This window comes from Thalassophryne amazonica, chromosome 3, assembly GCF_902500255.1.
Source record: "Thalassophryne amazonica chromosome 3, fThaAma1.1, whole genome shotgun sequence".
Lineage (NCBI taxonomy): Eukaryota > Metazoa > Chordata > Actinopteri > Batrachoidiformes > Batrachoididae > Thalassophryne > Thalassophryne amazonica.
Window position 1 is genome coordinate 43816322 of NC_047105.1, and position 23676 is coordinate 43839997.

Sequence of the window (23676 nt, forward strand, 5' to 3'; positions counted from 1 at the left end):
AAATGCTTATTGTACTTTTTATAACACTTACCATGAGACGTGTGGAGGTCAAACATCTCTCTGCTTTCTGGATGGTGCCTCAACTGTTTAAGGACCTGATACACAGTGAAAAATTACAGCCAAACTAATTTGTAAAACAGCCCCATACCCACATCGATTTGATCCTCAACAATGCTGTGTTGCCTCTAAAGGTTGCTCTAATATTCACAAACCTACACAATAAAATGACAGACGTGAACATTTTAACTGTCTCCTATCTTGCAATATTCACCCCAGCGCTCAATATGACATTGAGGTGCCATCCGAACATAACTTTTTCAGCACTTTATCACCCAACTGTATTGTTAGAATAACTCAGGGGTTCAGTACCTAAAAAAATTCTAAATGCAAAAATCAGTCCTCTTATTTTCTCATGTTAGGATTGTATATGCTTACAGGGAATTCTTCTTTAGTGTACTGTAACTGGTAAAAACAACCAGTATATGAATTTTTTTTCCATTTAATGTGATGATTATGTTGATTTTTTTGAATCATAATGTATTTTCTGAATTATATAAAAATGCGATGGAAAATGTTTGTCCAGAATGTGCTGAAATAAGATAAGTGTTATAAATAAATAAATAAAAAATTGAAATGGTTCACTTATTTCCATTCGCAGTCAGGTCCTTAAGTATGGTGCATCTGGAAAGTATTCACTTTGCTTGACTTTTTCATATTTTGTTATGTTACAGCCTTATTCCAAAATGAATGAAAATAATTTTTTCCCTGAACATTCTACACACAACACCCCACAATGACAATATGAAAAAGTTTTTATTATTATTATTATTATCCAGAAGCACAACCATCTCTGCAGCAATCCACCAATCAGGCCTGTATGGTAGAGTGGCCAGGCGGAAGCCACTCCATAGTAAAAGGCACATGGCAGCCCTCCTAGAGTTTGCCAAAAGTCACCTGAAGGACTCTCAGACTATGAGAAACAAAATTCTCTGGTCTGATGAGACAAAGATTGAACACTGGTGTGAATGCCAGGCGTCATGTATGGAGGAACCCAGGCACCATCCTTACAGTGAAGCATGGTGGTGGCAGCATCATGCTGTGGGAATGTTTTTCAGTGGCAGGAACTGGGAGACTAGTCAGGATTGAGGGAAAGATGAATGCAGAAATGTACAGAGACATCCTGGATGAAAACCTGCTCCAGAGTGCTCTTGACCTCAGACTGGGCTGAAGGTTCATCTTTCAGCAGGACAATGACCCTAAACACACAACAAAAATATCAAAGAAGTGGCTTCAGGACAACTCTGTGAATGCCGTTGAGTGGTCCAGCCAGAGCCCAGACCTGAATCCGACTGAACACCTCTGGAGAGATCTGAAAATGACTGTGCACCGACGCTCCCCATCCAACCTGATGGAGCTTGAGAGGTGCTGTAAAGTAGGGCTGAAACAATTAGTCGAGTAACTCGAATAATTCGATTACAAAAAATGTTCAAGGTAAATTCTGTGCCTTGAAGCTTTGTTTAATATTGTACTACATGTGCCAGGCCTGTGTGTGACGCTGTAATGTCCCCAGAAAAAAAAACAAAAAACAGAAGATGATGAGAGCATAGCAGCTAATCAAATTAGCAACGATAACTACAGCTTTCCAACGCGACACACAAAGTAAAATAAAGCCTTTTAAGAGAAAGAGGGATAAAAAAAATCATGCAGGGACCTAGTCCACCGGCCTTTATATAAAAAAAAAAACTTAAAAATAGTTCAATTTTACAAATTGGACAAAACAAAATAAAACAGAAAGCCACATCCCACTGCCATTTCAGCAAGACTTTGGTAGTAGTAATAATAGTAGTAGTATTTTTTTTATCTGATTACTCGATTAATAGCCAGAATAATCAATAGAATACTCAATTACTAAAATAATCAATAGCTGCACCCCTACTGCAAATAGGAATGGGCAAAAATGCCCAAAGATAGGTGCACGAAGCTTTTGGCATCATATTCAAGAAGACTTGCGGCTGTAATTGCTGCCAAAGATGCATCAAATAAGTACTGAGCATAGGTTGTAAATACTTAGGTACATGTGATTTTTTTTGTTTTGTTTTTGTTATTTTTAACAAATTTGCAAAAATTTCAAAAACACTTTATGATGTTGTCATTATGGGGTGTTGTGAGTAGAATTTGAGGGGAAAAAAATGAATTTACTCCATTTTGGAATATGTGATGATATGAAGATGATATCTGAATTTTAGAATATAAGCACGGTGAAACACACACAAGGTAAGAGTTAATTTCTGATTTAGGGCATTGCTGTAAATCTGCTCTGAATTCATCATCAATCCAGTATCTACTAATAATCCAGCAGGTGGCAGATACATCTGTGGAATATTATACAAGAAAAACAAAGTTGCTTTTTGGATTGATCGAGTGCATCAGGGGGAGTCAAATAATTAATTTATCTATTCACTCACTGCATTTTATATACTGCAAGTCTAGGGTTTTCCAAATTTGGGGGGAAAACCGTTACACATTGTCAAAGTTTTCACATTAAGCTTCAACTGCAGGCAGGACAAAAATGTTTGTGTCATTTTTATTCACTTTATACATGCTTCCCTTAGGCAGTATTATTAGACGGCATTGCTTAAATTTTCATTGTTACGCAGATGATACCCAGCTTTATCTATCCATGAAGCCAGAGGACACACACCAATTAGCTAAACTGCAGGATTGTCTTACAGACATAAAGACATGGATGACCTCTAATTTCCTGCTTTTAAACTCAGATAAAACTGAAGTTATTGTACTTGGCCCCACAAATCTTAGAAACATGTTGTCTAACCAGATCCTTACTCTGGATGGCATTACCCTGACCTCTAGTAATACTGTGAGAAATCTTGGAGTCATTTTTGATCAGGATATGTCATTCAAAGCGCATATTAAACAAATATGTAGGACTGCTTTTTTACATTTGCGCAATATCTCTAAAATTAGAAAGGTCTTGTCTCAGAGTGATGCTGAAAAACTAATTCATGCATTTATTTCCTCTAGGTTGGACTATTGTAATTCATTATTATCAGGTTGTCCTAAAAGTTCCCTGAAAAGCCTTCAGTTAATTCAAAATGCTGCAGCTAGAGTACTAACGGGGAGAGAGCATATTTCACCCATACTGGCCTCTCTTCATTGGCTTCCTGTTAATTCTAGAATAGAATTTAAAATTCTTCTTCTTACTTATAAGGTTTTGAATAATCAGGTCCCATCTTATCTTAGGGACCTCATAGTACCATATCACCCCAATAGAGCGCTTCGCTCTCAGACTGCAAACTTACTTGTAGTTCCTAGGGTTTGTAAGAGTAGAATGGGAGGCAGAGCCTTCAGCTTTCAGGCTCCTCTCCTGTGGAACCAGCTCCCAATTCAGATCAGGGAGACAGACACCCTCTCTACTTTAAAGATTAGGCTTAAAACTTTCCTTTTTGCTAAAACTTATAGTTAGGGCTGGATCAGGTGACCCTGAACCATCCCTTAGTTATGCTGCTATAGACTTAGACTGCTGGGGGGTTCCCATGATGCACTGAGTGTTTCTTTCTCTTTTTGCTCTGTATGCACCACTCTGCATTTAATCATTAGTGATCGATCTCTGCTCCCCTCCACAGCATGTCTTTTTCCTGGTTCTCTCCCTCAGCCCCAACCAGTCCCAGCAGAAGACTGCCCCTCCCTGAGCCTGGTTCTGCTGGAGGTTTCTTCCTGTTAAAAGGGAGTTTTTCCTTCCCACTGTCGCCAAGTGCTTGCTCACAGGGGGTCGTTTTGACCGTTGGGGTTTATTACGTAATTATTGTATGGCCTTGCCTTACAATATAAGGCGCCTTGGGGCAACTGTTTGTTGTGATTTGGCGCTATATAAATAAAATTGATTGAAATTGATTGATTGATTTTCTTACCACAATCAACACTTACTGTCGGAAGACAAAATCGTAATGTAAAAATATGTAATATGTAAAAACCCTAAATATTAGGTCTATATCTCAAATAGCGTTGAAGACACAGCCCCTGGAAATTTTAGTTATTTGAATTTTACCAAATGAGGCTCAGTGCATTTTCCAGCATGAATATCTCCAATTATATAGAATGCACAGCTTTGAACGTTAGTGTCTAGAGCTAACTTTTTCTGTAGAATTTGAAACTTTTGTCAGACTTTGTATATTTTATGCTATTTTCCCTTCACAGGGCTCTGAATATGGTTGAAAATTAACCCGTTTTGCCCCACAAGCAACAATTGTATCACTGTCATTTTCTACTCACAACAAAAAGATCTAAAATCTCAACTTTTTCTACTTATAAAAAATCAAATCTGGGCATAAACTGGTTAATAATGCAAGAAAATGCTACTACCTTTAAGCACTTTAAGCCGTGGATCATCATATTCTACTTGATAGGCTGGAAAATCATTTTGGGATTACTGGGAGTGCCGTTGCATGGTTGACGTCATACTTGACCAGTCGTTCTCACTGTGTTTTGTACAGTAACACTACCTCTAACCTTAGTGACATGAAATTTGGGGTTCCACGGGGGTCCGTCTTAGGCCCCTGATTTTCTCCCTTTATATAGCACCCCTTGGGCACATATTGCAGCGTTTTGGGATTACCTTTCACTGCTATGCTGATGATACTGTTATACATGCCGATAACTGCTAGTAATCTCGCTCATATAAAATCCTTAGAAGATTGCCTTGCATCAGTGAGAAGTTGGATGTTTAGAAATTTCCTACTTTTAAATTCTGATAAGACCGAAATGATGGTTCTTGGTCTAGTGAGACATCGGCATCAATTTGACCAGTTAACGCTTAGTCTAGGCTCGTGTGTCATACATCACACTGACAAAGTGAGGAAACTTGGGGTCATTTTTGATCCTACATTGTCCTTTGACCCCCACGTTAGAAATATTACGAGGACTGCTTTCTTCCATCTGCGAAATATAACAAAGATTCGTCCCATCCTGTCTATGGCTGATGCTGAGACCCTGATCCATGCGTTTATCTCTGCAAGATTGGACTACTACAATGTTCTATTTTCTGGTTTACCGCAGTCTAGCATTAGGGCTCTCCAATTGGTTCAGAATGCTGCAGCCAGACTTTTGACACGAAGCAGAAGGTTCGACCACATTACACCCATTTTGACATCCCTTCACTGGCTTCCTGTCCCAGTGAGATCAGATTTTAAGGTTCTGCTATGAGTCTATAAAATTGTTCAAGGACTGGCACCTCCCTACTTAGCTGACCTAATTAAACCTTACGTATCGGCCTGAGCTTTGCATTCTCAGGGTGCAGGACTACTTTGTGTCCCTAAGGTGAATAAGAAGTCTGTGGGTCACAGAGCTTTCTCTTATCGTGCCCCTGTTCTGTGGAATGATCTCCCTGCGTCAATAAAACAGTCAGATTCTGTGGAGACTTTCAAGTCCAGACTTAAGACGCACTTATTTTCCCTTTCGTATGGCTAGCATACTGGCATAGTAAAGTTTTACGCTTTTTACTCTTTTAATTCATTTTATTAGGAAATGGAGCGTGCCACGGCCTCAACTTTACCTAAATTGTGGGTCTTTTATTGAAGTTTAGGGCTAGTGGCCGGCGATCAACTTAGTATTTCCTGTTTTTCTTGTTGTTTAATGCTGGCAATTTACACTGTATTTCTTGTCTTTCTGATGCCTGATTCTGTGTTTTCTCTCTGTTTAAGGTGCAGCTCCATCCAGAGATGGGTGTGGCATTTTTGCTGAAAACCCTCCTGTCCTGTGCACCAACTGCATTTCCTGTATATTTGTTTTGTGAATTGTTCTGTAATTTATGTTTGTAGCATGGCCCAAGCAGAGGGTCACCCCTTTGAGTCTGGTCTGCTTGAGGTTTCTTCTTCAGAGGGAGTTTTCCTTACCACTGCTGCTCTGGAGGTTAGACCTTACTTATGTGAAGCGCCTTGAGGCAACTCTGTTGTGATTTGGCGCTATATAAATGAAAATAAATTGAAAATGGAATTGAAGCACTTATTACTCAAAAAGTATGCTAGATAAAGCACTAATTTTTTTTTCTAGTTTTGACGTATTAGACCACACTTATAAGAAAATCAAACTTATTGCTATTTCAGGCGTGTCACAACATTTTTTATAAATATGTTCGATTTTTAATTTTTCTAAAAATTGCCTGTTTCCACATCCTCATTTGGACATGTGGCCAGATGAATAGTAGTTTCAAATTTTCTCCATGCGTTCTTTCATATCTGAAGATGATATGATCAAAATATTGTGTTGTTACTGGCAATCATGCTGGTGCTGTCTGTAAGGCAAAGGGCATGTTTGCTCATACAAACAGTGAAAGTGGTTTTATGGACTGTCTGTATTTGATATGTAAACAGCTGTCACATCCCTTTGGCGTGCCATCAATTTCAAATCATGGATTTGAATCGAATCCCAGTCTGACGCGGAGACTGTTTTTTTGAGTTTATGAGCTTCCAGAATGCCCTGAAACTATTAACAACATTGAAAATATGTAACTATAATAACACATTTTCTGTTGTGTTTCATATTCAGTTCAATAGCATAAAAACATTGATATATAAGACATGTGCCATTTTAATGCCATTTGACAGAAAATGGCTGAATGATGAAATGCCAGAAACCTTGACTGATGCTTTCAAAATCAAGGGGTCATATTCATTTGCCAAAATTGCCAGTTCTCGTTGTACAGCCAAAAGCTGGGCTGATGTTTCACCGATTAAAATATCAGTAAGTGACTGTTGTCACGCAGCACATTTTGCATTATTTAGGCATATTATTCTCATATTTCTGAGTTGTTTGATTTTTCAGCTGGCCATTGTGGGGAGGTGATGGTCTAGTGGTTAAGTGTTGGGCTTGAGACCAGAGGATCCTTGGTTCAAATCCCAACCTGACTGGAAAATCACTAAGGGCCCTTGGGCAAGGTCCTTAATCCCCAAGTTGCTCCCAGTGTGTAGTAAGTGTCTTATATGGCAGCACCCTTACATCGTGGTGAATGTGAGACACTATTGTAAAGTGCTTTGAGCGTCTGATGTAGATGGAAAAGTGCTATATAAATGCAGTCCATTAGATGCACAGCAATGTGTTGTATGGTTCAAGCCACTGCTAAGTAATTTATTACGCCAATCTGAAAGCTGTTGCAAGTGCTGTAAAATGAAACACATTCAACAGCTTAAAGCTACAGTGTGTAGAATTTAGTGTCATCTAGTGGTGAGGCTGTAGGTTGCAATATGCCATCACCAGTGAACAAATGGTAATGAATGCTATTGTAGCAAGATGAAGTCCGGATTGAAAAGATGTTCCCGCTAGCTTGGCTAATGGGGAATTCCCCTTTGGCTGACCTGGTAGAGTTCTGGTCTTTTGTGCGTCCCGGTCACAATTGTCGTCGTCGGCAGGATGTGGGTAGTCACAGAACATGCTTAAATGCACCTGTGACTTCGGGACAAAGTCAAAAATGGTGGGGAGATATGTAGCAAGATGAAGTCCGGATTGAAAAGACATTCCTGCTAGCTTGGCTAACGGGGAATTCCCTTTTGGCCGACCTGGCAGAGTTCTGGTCTTCAGTGCGAGCAGTCCGGGGTTCAATCCCACCGCTGTCCCGGCCACAAAGGTGGTACGGTCACACTATATTTTCACACTCACTCATTGTCATCCCCTTACTCCAATTAAGGGTCACAAGGGGATGGAGCCTATCCCAGTAGTCATAGGGCGTGAAGCAGGGTACACCTTGCACAGGACGGCAGTCTGTCGCAGGGCCACATATAAAACTCCAGTTCCAATGAAGTTGGCATGTTGTGTAAAATGTAAATAAAAAGAATACAATGATTTGCAAATCCCCTTCAACCTATATTCAATTGAATACACCACAAAGACAAGATATTTAATGTTCAAACTGATAAACTTTGCTGTTTTTGTTTAAATATTTACTCATTTTGAAATGGATGCCTGCAACACCTTTCAAAAAAGCTGGGACAGTGGTATGTTTACCACTGTGTTACATCACCTTTCCTTCTAACAACACTCAATAAGCGTTTGGGAACTGAGGACACTAATTGTTGAAGCTTTGTAGGTGGAATTCTTTCCCATCCTCAAAAGTCTCAGCCGTTCACAAGCAATGATGGGGCGCGGATCACCACTTAGTGAACAACTGCGTGAAAAAATAGTCCAGCAGTTTAAGAACAATATTTTATATTTTATTTTCAATGTTCAATTGAAAGGAATTTAGGGATTCCATCATCTCCGGTCCATAATATAATCAGAAGATTCAGAGAATCTGGAGAACTTTCTACATGTAAGCGGCAACACCGAAAACCAATGTTGAATGCCCGTGACCTTCGATCCCTCAGGTGGCACTGCATTAAAAACTGACATCATTGTGTAAAGGATCCCGCGTGGGCTCAGGAACACTTCAGAAAACCATTGTCAGTTAACACTGTTCATCACTACATCTACACGTGCAAGTTAAAACTCTACCATGCAAAGAGAAAGCCATACAACAACAACATCCAGAAACGCTGTTGCCTTCTCTGGGCCCAAACTCATTTGAAATGGACAGACACAAAGTGGAAAAGTGTGCTGTGGTCTGATGAGTCCACATTTCAAATTGTTTTTGGGAATCATGGATGTCGTGTCCTCCGGACAAAAGAAGAAAAAGACCATCCAGATTGTTACCAGCACAAAGTTCAAAAGCCAGCATTGTGACTTCAGAGTAAAAGAGTGCGGGTACTAGACTGGCCTGCCTGCAGTACAGACCTGTCACCCATTGAAAATGTGTGGCGCATTATCAAGCGCAAAATACGACAACGGAGACCACGGACTGTTGAACAACTGAAGTCGTACATCAAGCAACAATGGGAAAGAATTCCACCTACAAAGCTTCAACAATTGGTGTCCTCACTTCCCAAACGCTTATTGAGTGTTGTTAGAAGGAAAGATGATGTAACACAGTGGTAAACATACCACTGTCCCTGCTTTTTTAAAATGTGTTGCAGGCATCCATTTCAAAATGAACAAATATTTGCACAAAAACAATAAAGTTTATCAGTTTGAACATTAAATATCTTGTCTTTGTGTTGTGATGTATTCAATTGAATATAGGTTGAAAAGGATTTGCAAATCATTGCATTGTGTTTTATTTACATTTTACACAATGTCCCAACTTCATTGGAATTGGGGATGTAGACAAACAAACACATTCACACCCCCATGCACACCAACGGACAATTTAAAGTTTCCAATCTACCTGACCTGCATATCTTTGGATGTGGGAGGAAGCCGGAGAACCAGGAGAGAATCCACGTCAACATGGGAAGAACATGTAAACTCCACACAGAAAGGTCACAGGTGAGAATCGATCCCATGACCTTGTTGCTGTGAGGACACAGTGCTAACCACTAAGTCTCCACGCTGGCCATGCTATATTCTGTTTCTGCTAATCAACATTCCCATATCCTACACACTGGCTCAAGCAGCTGTACATAAACCTGAACCCCCACCACCTCGCAGAACTCTTACATATGGAGATATACAGTATTTGGACATTACATCCAAACACAAGTGCAGGTGTATTAGGTGATTTGGCAATCACATTTCTGCACACATCTGAGAAAAATGCAACGTAACATTGTCACACCTACATGCAAGACCACAAGACCACAAATATTATTTCTTGCTGCTCCTTAAACTTGACACACATGTCAGCAACCACCTCATCATCTTCTCAGTATATACCATGTTGGGTAGGATTACTTTGAAATGTAATCCAAAAGTAATCCAAATGTATGTACATGCATACGTGTAATCCACCACATGTATTCTTTCAAAGTAATCCTACCCAACCTTGAGTATATATATATATATATATATATATATATATATATATATATATATATATATATATATATATATATATTGAATACAATGATTTGCAAATCCTCTTCAATCCTCTTATATATACAGGATATATATGTATGTTCTCCACTCAGACTGCAATAGCCAATCAAAGATTAGCCTTTCTGTCCATCATTTACCTGTATTTTGGCATGCTTGGGGCCAGAAAGTTATACTGGATCCAAAAGGCTCCAAAAAGGCTAGGACCAAATGTTATATTGGATCGGTTCCCAGTGACCAATAGCGTTAGAGCTTACTGCCAACAGCTAGCCAATCAGAGCGCGGCATACGAAGGTCAGGAACTAGCTGACAGACGCTGGTTGAAGACATGGCAACAAACATGTCAACAACAGCAGAAAATCGTCTGCCAGTGAAGTTTGCTGAGTTCACAGAGGGGAACTGGTGGAAATATTGAACTCCAAGGATGCCAAAAACACTAAGAAGGTAGGCAAGCACGCTACTGACGTTTTAGAAGCATTCATCGCATCAAAATCGTTGATCACAGCAATGCTGTTCACAACAAAATGAATTGATCTAATTTACTTGACTCTTTGTTGTTTGCTTAATTTGGGAGGGGGGTGGAGAACATAGCAATTGATGGATGGCAAGTCGTCCAACATAGAGAAATACTGGATTCAGAAAAGTTATATTGGACGAGGCATAGCCAAATGTGGAAGTCACATTTGAATATGTGCACTGTAAAAATTTTCAGGGTGATTATCAGGTAAGTTATACGTATAAGTTGCCAACTGGCAACTTATATAACTTACCTTCCTGAGTTGAATAAAAGCTTTTCTCAAAGTTGAGTTTATTTATGTTTTTAAGGTAGGAATTGAACTTAAGCTTTTAACTGAATCACCCTGATAATTTTTACAGTATGTCTCTGATCTTTGTGTTTGGGTCCTTATCAACTGATTATCTTATAAAGTAGAACTGCACTTGAAATATGTATTCAGGCATCATTGCAGCTCACATCCTTACTGTATCAGAGCCGCCAATCTCTCAGGACTGAATCCCTATTTAAAATGACTTCTCAAATACGAGTGTTAGTGTTGGTAAGTGATAAGGTAATTCACCTCAGGAACACCTTGTAGAAGATCACTGTGGAGATGTCTTGATGGTTTATCTTCATCTTGATACTCCAGGCAGTACAACAACATATATAAATGTGTGATTCACCCGCTATAATTTAAGTGGAGGCCTGCATACAACATTATTACTGTTCAGAAAAGTAACTTTTCTTTTTTTTAGTTGTAGCCTGGACTTCAGGCTTGCTTGGTTCACTCGCTTCAGGGGGCATCAGAGATGCATTCTTAAAATGTTAACTGTAACATCTCAATACTTTTTCCTAGAATCATCAGGAATCGTCATTCATCAATAGCCGATATAACTACTTGGGCAAAGGATTATTATGGGAAACCTTCCTGAAGCACTACAGTATAGATTTACATTCACAAATGCCACTGAAAACTTTACTGTGTAAAAAAGAAGCCTTTTCCAGGAGTGACATTGACTTCTCTGGCCTCAGAGGCATCTATGTTAGACAGTCACACAAGGGAAATGTGTATGGTGGTCGGAGTAATCAGTATTCCGGATCTTTTTTCTTTTTCTTTTTCTTTTCTTTTTTTTTTTTTTTTTTTTTGAAGAAATGGACACTATGTGCTCCAGATCAAAGAAAAACGACCATCCAGATTGTTTTCAGCAATAAGTCCAAAAACCTGGGTCTGTCATTTGTGTCAGTACCCTTGGCAAAGGTATTTTATACTATCAGTGATGGCAGCATTAATGCAGTAAGCAAATTTTAGAGCAATATATGTTGCCTTCAAGACAACAGTTTTTCCAGGAATGTACATACATTTTTCAAGAAGACAATGCAAAACCACATCTGAAACACTTTGTATCGTCAATGCCAAAATGTATTTTAAGTGTGGAAGTAATGACAACATTACAAACTTTTGTGGAATATGTCCCATGCCATAAATGCAGGAATGGATGTACGACGTCTGTTAGAAAAGTATCCGACCTTTTTATTTTTTTCAAAAACCATATGGATTTGAATCACGTGTGATTGCATCAGCCAAGCTTGAACCTTCATGCGCATGCGTGAGTTTTTTCACGCCTGTCGGTTGCGTCATTTGCCTGTGAGCAGGCTTTATGTGAGCAGTGGTCCACCCCTCTCCTCGTTTTTTTTATTGCAAATAAATTTCTGAACGATTTGGAGCTTTGCTGCATCAATTTTTTTCCAGAAACTGTGAGAGACCTCCAGGTGGACACCATTCGGAAAATTAATATGGCTTTCAGGGACGATTTTATGGGGATTACACAGATTAAGGAGTGATCCAGACGGTTTAAAGACTGCCCACAACTGCTGAGAGCACCGATCGACAGGCTGACACCCCGCTGAAACAACCAGATCATTTCCAACGTGAAGGCTTTGTTGATCCGGGACGTCGTCTGACTTTCACAAAAAGGCAGAAGGCGTGGACATCAGCACTTTTTCGGCACATTCCACTGTTACAGGAGTTTTTTTCATGGAAAGAAAAGCGGAGGGACGTGCCACGGAACCGTTCATGACGCGGCACAAAACCACCTCCGTGTTGGTCTCACAGGACGGCTTTCAGGTGGATTTCAGATGGCTGTCGGTTGCTTTTCAGTCGTGTGATTATCTGAGAAATTGAGCATGAGCTGGACATGCCCCAACATGTCCTGTGAGGCTTCACCACGGCATTGCTTTGCGCCATGCGGCTCCACCGCGACGCGCGGAATTCCACTCCTCTTTCCATGACAAAAATTCCTGTAACAGTGGAATGTGCCGTTCATTTCTAAACTGGATGCTGTCTTGATCCGGTATGTCGTCTGACTAGCACAGGAATTGTGAAAAAACATGGACATCAGCACTTTTTCGGCACATTGAGACAGACGTGCGGAGGACTTCCGAGCGTCGCGGTGGAGTCCCTCCGCTTTTCTTTCCATGAAAAAAACTCCTGTAACAGTAGAATGTGCCAAAAAAGTGCTGATGTCCACGCCTTCTGCCTTTTTGTGAAAGTCAGATGACGTCCCGGATCAACAAAGCCTTCACGTTGAAAATGATCTGGTTGTTTCAGCGGGGTTTGAGCCTGTCGATCGGCACTCGGAGCACGGCGCACTCTAAGCAGTTGTGGGCGGTCTTTAAACCGTCTGGATCATTCCTTAATCTGTGTAATCCCCATAAAATCATCCCTGAAAGCCATATTAATTTTCCGAACGGTGTCCACCTGGAGGTCTGTCACAGTTTCTGGAAAAAAAATTGATGCAGCAAAGCTCCAAATCGTTCAGACATTTATTCGCAATAAAAAAACGACGAGAGGGGTGGACCACTGCTCACACAAAACCTGCTCACAGGTGAATGACGCAACCGACAGGCGTGAAAAAACTCACGCATGTGCACGAAGGTTCAAGCTTGGCTGATGCAATCACACGTGATTCAAATCCATATGGTTTTTGAAAAAATAAAAAGGGTGGATACTTTTCTAACAGACCTCGTATATTAACAAATGAAATGAAATTAACCACAGCAAACATGAAATATCTGCAGTGAAATAAATGTCAATGTGAGGATCACTGCATTTTCTTTTTGTTTTTAATTTGCATTTTTAGATGGTTAATGCGTTCAATTTTCCGCTAGTCACAAATCATAAGCAGGCACTTTTATGATGTATGTGGGTCTGTATTTCCAGGTGCCAAAAGGAGGCGAAAGAAGGCGCATGAACTGAACACTCAAACCCACTTGTGTGGCAAAGGATTCACCAGTTCTGCTTTCTATTCAGATTAAATTAGGATGCATGTCTGCATTTAGAGAATCTTAGAAAATGGACAGGCTTGTCAAATGAAGTGTTGCCATCCACCACATTTCTTCAACATGACAGCTCTTTAAGTGCAGCTGCATGTGTGCTCGTTTAAGAGGAGCTTCCTACAAGCAGGTAATCCTTCTTTGACATCACCAATAATTGGTCAATCCTCATGGAAAGCTGAATGCTAACCTACTCAAAGGAAAATAAAAGCCTAGTGACTCACTGATACACTGACATACTGACCCACAGACCTACTGTTTGCTGTGTGCCACTAAAACCCTAATCTATCACTCACTCACAATCTCACAAATCCTCTAGAGAGGGTTAAGGTGTCAGTCAGGCAGTCCACTGTGGTGTCATGACAGGATGTTCTAGAAGGAAACAACTCTCTCCACCTTTCCCTCCCATCAGGGAAACTGATGGTCAATGTAAGTGACCATCAACATGTGATTTATGAATAAATCATGTGCAATAATAATAAATACCAACTTATTGTTAAAAATTATTAAAATTACTATTAGAAATAACAAACTTTAGATTTTTCAGTATACAAAGTCACACCAGAGTATAGGTTGCAGGGCCTCCCAAATCTATATTATAATAGCTAAGTGGCCTCTGTGTGTGTGCGTGCATGAGTATGGCTTCGATCATGGAGAAACTGGGGAGAGCTGACATTTGCCATTTGGCATGCTTGTGTATTTTCGGTCAGAGATGAATGCTGCGAAAACAGAAAGTTGATAGGACTAATATCTTTGGATAAATTAGTAAAATTAGCTAACAACAGTGAACAATGGACATTGTGCTGCAGTGCACCATGGGAGTTTGGGGTTTTAGATGTTATTATTGTGGTTTGTGTTAGTTTAACAGGGTTGTTAGTGTTATTGATTTATTGTGTTTTTGTAGTTTAATTGGTTTAGTCAGTTTAGTTAAGTGTCATGTTGCTGTTACCATGACTGACTTAAGTATCATGTTGCCAATACCAGGAGTGAAAACTGTACTGTGTTTGATGTCTTCTGCCACAGTTTCAGTTTGTACATGTGTAAAACAGAAGCACCTTCTTGTGGCAGAATGCAGAAAAGGCAAAAAGCTCTACGTGTGGCGTGCATACGTATAACTTTGATCACAGACAAACTGGGGAGAGCTGACACTTACTGTTTGGTATGCTTATGTATTTTGGGTCAAGCATGAATGTTGATAGGACTAATATTTTTGGAGTAACTACGGATATTAGCTAACAACACTGAACAATGGATGTTGCTAACTACATTCTGGACTCACATGCCATTCCAGCAGAGAGCGGTAAATCATCTTTATATTAAAAGATAAGCATGAGTTTGTGCGTGCATGTGTGTGTGTGCATGCGTGATTTAATTTAGCAAGTTCAATGTAAGTACATAATATAATTGTAAATACGTTAAAAATACATGGATGGCACAGAAAGTGAAAACATTTATGTCCATTGTGGTCCATTTACAAATCAAATGACAAAATAGAAGTAATAATAAAATAAAATAATAATACTGATAATAATAATGATAATAATAGTGTGTATATGATAACAAGATCCTAAACAATTTATAGACACATTAAGACAGTACATTTTCATTAAGAAATTAAGTAATTAAAATGAAATAAAAGGGTTGAGTTCTTCTTCTAAAATTGTTGAGGTCTAAGGTTCTAAAACCATTTGGACTCACACACCATTCCAATTTATTATAGAAACTTTGCATAATTTATTACCACCCTTGAAAAATGTCATCTACCTATTGTATAAACACTATCCAATGTTGATCATGGGTCCCCATGGGCAATAAGCTAGTTATAAAGAAAACCATGACTTATACTCCGGAAAATATGGTACTAATGATAAAAAAGGATGTTAATACGTCCTACTGGCTTCTTCTGGCTCAGGGCCACCACAGCAGATCTGACATGGATCACTGGACTGGCACTGATGGAACCAGGAACCTTATGTTTAGGAAGTGCACTGACCAAGAAAAATCACGTTTGTACTCAAAGACCAGGACGACTTTTGCACAGCACTGTCAACTTTCCTCATGTTGAACAATTAATTTCTCATTTTTTAATTGAAACATGAATTGAGATGCAAATCAAAGAGAGAGTTATATAATGATAATGTGGGGTTTAACATTAGTCAGCTAATGCTAGCTAAAATTATTTAGGTTTCAGGTGAAGTTAGCCTTAGCAAGCTAACAGTTTGTTCAACTGCAACTTAAGGTAACTGTTACCTAAACATACCTAACATTAGTAAATGCTACACTGAGGTTATAAAAGGCAAACAGTAGCTTTAGCAAGGTAGCAGGCAGTTAAAGTGTAACTTAAGTTAAAAGTTAGAAACTAGTTCATGTTAGCATTGATCTTTAGACACTTAACAGTCTAATTCAGAACCTCTAAAGTAAAGTGTATTAACCAAGCTATATACTAGCTACTTACCTTAACCAACTACAGTATCCTTTGGTTTGTGCCACACTGGGCCAAAGACTTAAATGAGCCATTTTAACCAGATGTTCAATAATGTTCATAAATAATGTGGTTCACTTTGTTTTTCCTGGCATTAATCTGGGAAATATATTCTATTGTACAACTGAATTATTTACAATTACAGGCAAGAAGCAAATGTTTCACCTCCCCCAAACAGTTTTTACCTCTTTTCAAAAGGTCCAGTTACTAACTATGGGGACAGACAACACAATAACCCCATAATCCAAACCATGAGGGGAACCTGTTACTGTTAAGTAAGCAGGTTTTTGTTTTTTTGTTTTTGTTTTTAGTTTTAAAATCAACGTTTCAAACATGGTTTGAGAAGCAGAGTACTGAACATTATTCTTGTTAAGACAGTTTATATAGCATGTGCTTGGAAAGTGATTCTGGTTTCAGTCATTTGCTGTTGAATCTGTGAAGTCAAATCCTACAAACAAGCAGACCTGAGCTCAGTTATTCAATTTACCCATCTGAGATGTGAGCTATGCCACACAATCAACATGCACAGCACAGTTCACAGTTTGCACTACAGACAGTTACTGGAATCTATTTAAACCTTTATCGTAAACTCGCGTGCTTGCTTTATTTGTATTATTACCAGAATACTCATCTTCATGGAAGTACATGATAATAAACCCTACTGTCCCCAGCCAAACTGGAAAAAAAAATAATATATATATATATATATATATATATATATATATATATATAATTTAAACAGCACATAATATAATATTACCATTTAGAATGATCAGAAATAATTGCATTCAGTCTGCCTCTTCAATTTTCAATGCTGTGTTCTTTGAATTCAGTTGCAAGCAGATGGCTTGACCCTGATCAGGTGAATGATTTTTTTAAAAAGACCTTGACATTTATTGTTGACTGCATAGCAGTCTTTCTGCAATGTACACAGTGTTTCAAATAACATTAAATCCGCAGGATGATCCCATTACAACAGACCCAGTTACCAGTTATAGCTCAGTGTGTTACATCAGAAGTGCCGTATAACACAACAATATGCTCAGTGTAATCTCTGACAGTTAAAGGCCGACTTTAGATTTGGTACCTGCAGTGAAAGAGGTCATTTGATTTCCCTAGTTTTCTCTGAATCAAATTAGCTTGTAAAAACAAGAAAATAGCTGTGCATTAATAAAAAATAAATTGATAATAGAGCACATTAACTAAGGCTCAACAGGTTCAAGGAATGAAAATAAACCCCCCAAATTTTCTATATATTTTCTTTAATGTCCCGGCAGAGAAATGATAACTGGTGGTTAGTCCATCTATCCATCCATCCATCCATCCATCCATTACTAAATCCACTTACTCTAGGTCAGGGTCATGAGGTGGATGGGGTAACTGGAGCCTATCCCAGCAGTCATTTGGTGAGAGGCAGGATACTCCCTGGACAGGGTCAGATACATTGAATAAATACATTTTTTTTAAGACAGGCCTTCAAAATAAAACTTTAATTAAACATACCAAATACATTCAATACAACACCTTCTTAAATGTTGCAAAGTCTCCAAATTAGATTTGTCACTAAAACTGTCATTTTAGGAGTGCAGCTGACAGGAAATTTACTACTAATATTGCCTGCTATAATATGAACATTAAAACAATAAAATAACATAAAAATTAAATATTTTTCCAATTATTGTTATTGTTGGCATAGGCCAGATTTAGCATGGGGGAAAAAAGAAAAATTAGTTAAATTCATTCTTGTTTTGCAATAATATTGGCACTTAGTCTGTCATGTTTGCCCCTAAAATGTTGAAAATACAAGAAACGTGTTTGTTTATAATGTTTGCATTAATTGGGTTTTCAAGACTGGACAAAAAAAGCATCTTTTTGTCACATAAGGATAAAGATGAAAGAAAATGATGCGGACGATATTCCGGCATAAATCTTTGGAACAGGTCAAAATAGCTGCTTTACTAAGATGTAATAAAATCATATGACCAGCAAAGACACAGATGGTTATAGATTACCATTATATTATGAATAATATGGCCAGTAGGTGGCATTAGTATTACTGTTTTGGATTGCAGTGAAAAATGGTGACAGTGAAGAGCTCTGTAAATTTGACAAGATAGCAAAGATTATTGACAGGCACATGTGGTACCTGACTGAGTTTGTAACTGTTCGGGCTGATAGATTGGGCTACCGTAAACATAGCGCCACTTCAAACATATCAATGTATCATTCAGCACTTATATCACTGAGGCAGCCTCTGTAGAATAGAGATCGCAGCAAGTGTTGACACAGACAACACTGCTATCATTTTACCCCTGTTATGAAACATTCTCCTATCTTTGAACGAGAACGAGGGAATGTACCTTCTTACAAACAACAAACTTTTACCCTCCAGTTTTTGTGCTAGGTTTTTTTGTGGGTTGTAAGCGGTGATTGCCCTTTCACCCTTAGCAAGATAAGCCAGTATTCAAACTGCCTTGTTTAGGTAGAAGGACAGAAACATCCTCGAAAACACTGTTGGTAAGGGGAATCCAAACTGACATTTTCTATACAAATTAAGTACACTTGAAAACTAGTTGATTTTGACAGTAGCCATTTACATAAAAGCCTACAAAACCTCAAACAATCACCCTTTGTCCAGAACTGAGCATTGAATCAATGAGACTTTGGAAATTTGTTGGCTCTCTTAACATATGACTAATTCTGTGGGGAAAAAGTGTAAGGTTAAACCTAATGACATCTCAAATCTTAAATTGGATAAGAATGTTCACATACCCAATTTCATGCTTGTGCTGTATGAATAGATAAGTGCGTTTAACTGTCAAATAAACAAAAACCCAATTTAGTCTGGAAATGTGACCTGAGGCATTTCAGAGCTGGTTTTTTTGGTTACTCACCACAGTGGCTCTTGTACAGATCAGCATCAGGACGTTTTACATCACATGCCCTTCCTGATGCAACTCCAGGTCTACCTGGTGAAACACACACAGCCCCTGGTCTTTCTAAGAGGTCTTCCAGCCAAGTTCCAATCGAGACCTACCTTGTGTTGCTTCTGAGATACATAACAAAACATGCAACTTTTAAATTCCTAATAGTGTTGTCATACTGCAACATTTCTACCCTAGAGACAAGCTTCTACTAAAGCTGATTTGAGAGCTTTGACTTTTGGCTTCTAAAGGATTGCTGATGTCAAAGGACTGTATTGTGCTCTTTGTCTTGGGTATATCTAAACATGCGAGTTAACCAAACCCCTTGGAAATGCATATGATGCCACTTGACTTTCATTGCATATGAAGAGATTTATGCTTGCAGCAGTATTCCATGCTGCTGAAAAACACACAAAACTCACTGTGTACCCAGGAACAAAACAAAAATAAACATTTGTTACATAGTATTATTGGACAGAGTCACAAGAGATGGCGCTGCAATGCCCAAAAGTGCTTAAGTGTCTTGAGGCAGTGTTGTGATTTGGCACTATATGAATAAAAATAAATTGAAAATAAATTGAAATTCTTAAATTGTCCACACAAATCCAATACGGGTGTTGAGGTTGTTGTGTTGGTAGCTGCTTTTGTAGCCACATGAAAATTCAGTAAGGTATATCTTCTATTATAATTCCAAATCTAAGGTGGAACTCTACTACTGTATACTAAGGTAACACACAAAAAAAGAGTAGAGCCACTTAGGTGCCTGGTCTTGAGAACCAGGGATGGTCCATATGTACATATTACTATGGGGTGGCAGAGGACAATGCTTGACAAATGAGGGAGGGACAAAGCAGAGAAGAAGACACAAGTGCTGTGTGAGCGAATAAAGGAAAGACCACTTATCATAATCCACATTCTACACAACATACAAGAAGATTTCCATTCTGTGAGCATATTTATTTTCTGAGGTCCTTCAACAAAATGAAACCACAATGTCGGGCTGTTTCCGAGAGAACTGGAGTGTTCCCTCCACATCTTTTGTGCATACTGCTTTTGGACCAAATCATGACTGCAATCACCTGTTGACATCACCTGTTAAGCCCTGTTCCCACCAAGTAATGAAGGATAAATAATGAGCCATGGAGCATGTTTTTATTTTTATTTTTTGGTAGGAGTCCAGTTATTCAACTATTTAGTTATTATTATTATTATTTAGTTATTCAATTGTGGGAGAATAGTGGCTCTAAGAGGCTCTGAGAGGCAGAATATTCAGCTAACGAGGCTCATCTCTGAGCGTGGCACTAATTTCAAGAAGTTCAAAATTTAGCAACAACAACGTGGGGCAGTTTGTGTACGAGGTACTACGAGGACAAACAAGGATTTTAGAAGCATGTTTGTTATGAGGACGAGGCTGTTAAAAGCCCATTATCCAAGCACCTGGCGGTTATGAGGACAGGACAGGCTATTTTAGCTTTGTCCTCTCGTGCACTTCATCAAGACAATTCCACCTGCTTTGTGCACTGGACACTATATATAAAATAATTATTTTGTAGAGGATTAATCATTTTCTGTCAGAGTTTAGATGTTGAAAATACTTCTAATTGTTTCTGGAATCACAGAGCATTGTTTGTTTTTTTCCCTCTCTCTCGTGTGCTCCATGAGGTGGAGAAGGTATTTGGAACAGCCTAAAAGGTAATTATTTTGAATGTTTATATTGTAATAGCTTGGTAAAACAGTTGCATGTTCATTCCTTCTTTATAAACAGCTGTAAAAGTATGTTTATGATAGATTTAACATCTCACTATAATCAATCGGATGAGCTGCGCTGTGATAAGCATTGGCACAATAGCAATTACGCAGAACGCGAGTGTGCAAAAGAGAGATTTTGCAGATAATAATGGACAAACACAAGTTAAAAGTTGGATCACCGGTGTCAAAATGAGTGTAAACCACGGAAGAAATAAAGCCAGCGAGAAGAAGCGCAGAGGCTTGGTTCTAGCTGGTCTGGTTATGGATGTGTTTTGTGTTGTGTTTTTTTTTTGGGGGGGGGGGGGGGGGTGATCCACACAGTTGCGGGTGTATTTAATTAAAGTGGCCACCTCATTGTGGTGTCTTTTTTGTTGGTCATAGAGCAGCGTGAACACGCAGACCTGCTGCATTTAATGACTCTGGAACACAGGTGAACAGCAGCCTGACACACAGAGGACACCGGCCAGACTGTGCAGGAGCATCTATTTTTGAACTGTGTTTAAAAAAATGTGACAACATCTTGAATGGATGCTGTGAATTTAAAAGCCACACTTTAAAGGGAACAAGTGTAGGAGAGCTGGAGTTTTGGATCAAACCCATGCCTAAACGTGCATCAATGTCGCATTACATGGTGCTACATGGATCATATGTGGCTTGACATAGATCATATGCGGCAACACGAGCCATTCAAGGCTGGACAGGGCTCAAATGACAGGTCGGCAGATTTATACGTGGATCATTATTTGAATAATCACTGACAAATCCATACATGGCTCATTATTAATGGCTTTATTATTTGGTGGGACCAAGGCTTTATTGATTTATTTATTACTATCCCTGAATTGTCCCATTCCAACTTTATTTGGCATGTGTTGCAGGCCTAAAATGCAGGAATGGGTGTGTATTAACAAATGAAATTAACATTGACCAATTAAAACATGATTTTTTTTTTAATTCATACTGTCTGCAATAAAATAGAAGTCAAAGTAAACATAAGAAGATTTTTCCCCATATGTCCCATCTTTTTCTGAATTGGGGATGTATATCTAATTATTTGGTGTATTATTTTGGATACTATTATTGGACATGTCTGATTATTTTGGGTCATACTATATTATATGGCTGCAACACTACGCACGCTCTGATTGAATGATTTATGGTTTGATATTTTCCCATATCAGACCGTTTGCCATGACAATCGGTCCAGATCGCGTATCAGATTCGTTACAAACCTGAAAGCTAAAAACACAATGAGAAAATCCAAGTCAGACGTGAACATACTCCATAAATATCTGAACAGCATCAGAAAAAACACACAGATTGAAAGCTTACCAGCTAACGACCGGACCATCTGTTAGCAAGTTCTTCATGGAGGTGAAATGAACAGGTCTGACTGCGAGCCCAAATCCATCAGCAGCTTCCATATTCGGGTGATACCGTAAGTTTTTTTAATTATCATTGGGTCGTCCACTGGGAATGTCTGTTATCTTTGGGTACTGTTTTGTGTCCTCTTTTGCTCATGTCTAATTGTCCTTTGATCTCAGTTTAGGTCCCCTTTCTTAGCATCTCTGAGTATCTTTGGATCCCATTTTGGATCCTTTTTTTTGTTTAATTAACTTTGGTTCCTATTTTGGATACATCTAGTTGTCTTTGTGTACTACTCGGGGTCCTATGTTTACTTATTTTTGGGTCCTGTTTTGGGTATGTCTCATTATCCTGTGATATTTTCTAAATTGAGATCAACGTTTCTTGAATTCTTTTCAACTTGGATCGAATTTTTTGTGTTTTAGGATAGGGTTTGTTTTTCCACAAGTTGGAACCAACATTTTAGACCTTTTCCCACCTTGTGAACATGGCTGTTGGCGCAGAAACAGCTCTGCCCAAGAATGAAGCTGAGGTGATGTCTCCAGGCCGCACACACTGTTGTCACTCTCTTGTCTATGGCTCCTCCTATGTCCCCTTGGGGTTTTGATTAATGCAGTGCCGTGGTGTAACAGCCCTCTGGTGCTTGTCTGGCTTTTCAGCTCTCTTCTCCTGTAAGAAGATTGACAGGAAGTTATCAGTGTCTTGATTTCCATCTGATCCAGCTGATCTACTTGACTATATAAGCTACTTGAGTAACTTCACCATTTGTACATTCAGTACGACTTTCCAACCATCAATGTGCTGCACACATACTGATGATACTGATTTAATACATAATGTTAACTTTAACAGATAAATATGAACGTGCCTTATTGAGCACACTGATTTCCTGCTATGCAATCAAAAATTATGTAACAAATGATTAAAAATCAAATTTTTGATTTACAGTCAAGATGCTATTGAGTTGATAACACTTTCTTATTTCTGGTGTTCAGTCTTAAAAATTCAACTATGGTAACTATTTTCTAAAATCCTGTAGAACAAGCAATTACAGATAAACCACAACCTAGATAGAGCACAAGCTGAATTTAGGACACATTTTTACTTTGGCTTTTGACTCTATTTTACTGTGTGTCAGAAAGGTGCACTACATATTTTGTTAATTGCTAACACATCAAAACTGTAATGTTTCACCTACTTTTTTGGTAGCAATATATATGAGCTTTTAATATCAGACAGAAAAATATTTGACACGTCACTGTGGCAGCAAGTCTGATTTGTAACCATTAATCATGTAAAACTGTCATTTGAATTCAAACACTTTTTAATGTCTTGGCCTCGCTGTGGTTCTCTTCAGTTAGGATCCCCAGATTATTCAGTTTTGCATGTACAGTAGCTTTAAAAAATGAGGC